Source organism: Octopus bimaculoides, chromosome 10 (assembly GCF_046866305.1).
Source record: "Octopus bimaculoides isolate indiv1 chromosome 10, ASM4686630v1, whole genome shotgun sequence".
NCBI classification, from domain to species: Eukaryota; Metazoa; Mollusca; class Cephalopoda; order Octopoda; family Octopodidae; genus Octopus; species Octopus bimaculoides.
In genome coordinates, this window is record NC_142937.1 from 24,068,914 (window position 1) to 24,071,263 (window position 2,350).

The following is a 2,350-nucleotide window of genomic DNA, read 5'->3' on the forward strand; positions in this document are numbered from 1 at the left end:
TTTGAATATTACGTATATGTCTTTGCTATATTGTCCTCAGCTGGCTGAGGATGTGCAATTTTACACAAATGCTAGGGCTGTACTGGTCTAAAAATAAATGATGCTCTCATTCCTGAAGCAGCGATGAGGGATATTTTTTACTTGCTCTTCTACAGGGTGTCCACAAGGTCTGGGTACCTGGAGTAAATACAATAATAATATAAACAATTAAATATAAGAAATAATAGTTTCTTAAAGTATATGTTAAACCCCATGTACCCAGACTTTGTGGACACTCTGTATAATTCGAACAGAAACAGATGCATTTTTACACACAATGAAGAAAAGAAAAACATAAAACAAATGTAAATTCCTGCATTTTACAAGGTAAGAGACTGATGTATGGATGCAGCTTCCTTGGTTTGGAAAAACACACGTAAGAAAAAAATAACTAAAAACTCATTCACTGTTACTGAGTTCAATCTCAGTGTGTATTCCATTGACTAACGAAACGTGTCTCTCTGTGTTGCTATGACTATCGTATGTTAGTACAAAGGCAACGAGCTCGCACAAATGTTTAGAGCGTTGGATCCTGTTTTGCAATATTTTTCCTGTGATTACGTTCTGCACTCAAATCTCACCGAGATCACCTTTAGCTTTTATCCTTTACAGAGTCGATAATATAATGCATCAGTCAAATCGTGTAATACATGGTATCCAGTACCTACCCATCAGCTTCCCTCAAAATTGCTGGTAATGTGCCTAAGTCATAAACCATTATTATCTGGTGCTATCATTATTCAAGTTGTTTAAATTGTTTAAAAATAACTAATTTTCAGTCAGAAAATCATTATTTTCGTTCTGAGATATGTGTTCAGAATTTGTTTTATTGTCCCTTCCTCTCAAATGTCTTTAAAAATGAGTGTTTTTATTAGAAATTTATGTGGGGGTGGTATTCAAATACCTTTCTTCCCAAATTAAAATCGTATTTTATTTTCAACCAACTCAAAAAATTGTTTCCTAGCTTAGGCACAAGGCCAGCAATTTTGAGTAAAAACTCTGTTTATAATGATTTTTCCATAAATTCTCAGGTGGCAATAATTCACAATATTGGAGAGAAAGAACAAGCACATTATTATTATTTGCAAAATCATTAGGTCGTCAGAAGAGATGCTTTAACTTGTATTTCTGTCTCTTTATCTGGCTCTACCGGGTGAAGTTTGTCTTTTATCCTTTCGGAGTTCATAAAACAAATAACAGTCCAGTACTGGGGTCGATTTAATCAACTAACACCCTCCTCCCAAAATTGCAGGCCTTGTGCCTATATTGGAAAGTGATTCTTGCAAAGGAGCAAGTATTCAACATCGTTAGCACATCAGAAGAAATGCCTTACCCTTTTGAGTTCAAATCCCACTTTTCCCTTCATCCCTCCGGAGTCAATGAAGTACTAGCCAATTATGATTAATGGCATTGATTAAACCCCTTCTTCAAAAATTATTGGCCTTCTCCCTAAAACCAGAAATCATTATTCGATTGAACTGGTCTAAAGAAAGAAAACCCCGACAGCAGACCAGCCCCTTGAATGTTGGCCATTGGATTAATCACCTGATACCCAAAAAAATCTTTTGATTGTAGTAATTTCAAACGCGTATTTATCCACAACTTATTGGAGAAGTAATGGTTCTTAACCTGGAAAAACAATAAAACATGCTACCAGCAAAAAATTATATTTCTACAGAGTTACACACTTTAAAAACAGGAATTTGATTGACTGGCTTATTTCTAGTACATTAGCTGCCTCTATTTTATAGATATTTACGAAGGGGAAAGCAAAAATAAGAGCGAGGAAATTTGAACTCGTTTCTTATGCATTCGGTTTGATAATCCGTTAACATTCTTTAATTCTTTAATTCTTTAAAATGTTCCAGCTTCAAAGCTGCGGTCATGCTGGCCCACCACCGTTGACTGAGTTACACCATTATTTGAAACCTTCTCTGATATGTGGTATTTGGTCAGTGAGGGAGTTTTATGCTGCTGGCCTCATGACGTGAGGTAAGGTCGTCTGGAACCCTTGACAGGAAACGATCCAGTTTTGTTTTAAAGACACATCCACATCATGCAGGTCTCTCAGGCATTTTGGAAGGATATTGAAGTGCTGTGGGCCCTTGAAGCCCAAGCTGTTGCAGTATCTGATCCTGTATTTTGATTGCGATGCTAGTTTATGAATAAAATGCTAATCTATTGGTTAGTTTATGAATTAAACAGTAACATATTGGTTTCAAATTTTAACACAAGGTCAGTGATATCTAGGAAAGGGTTAATTCGATTACATCCACCCCAGTGCCTAATTATTACTTATTTGATCGACCCT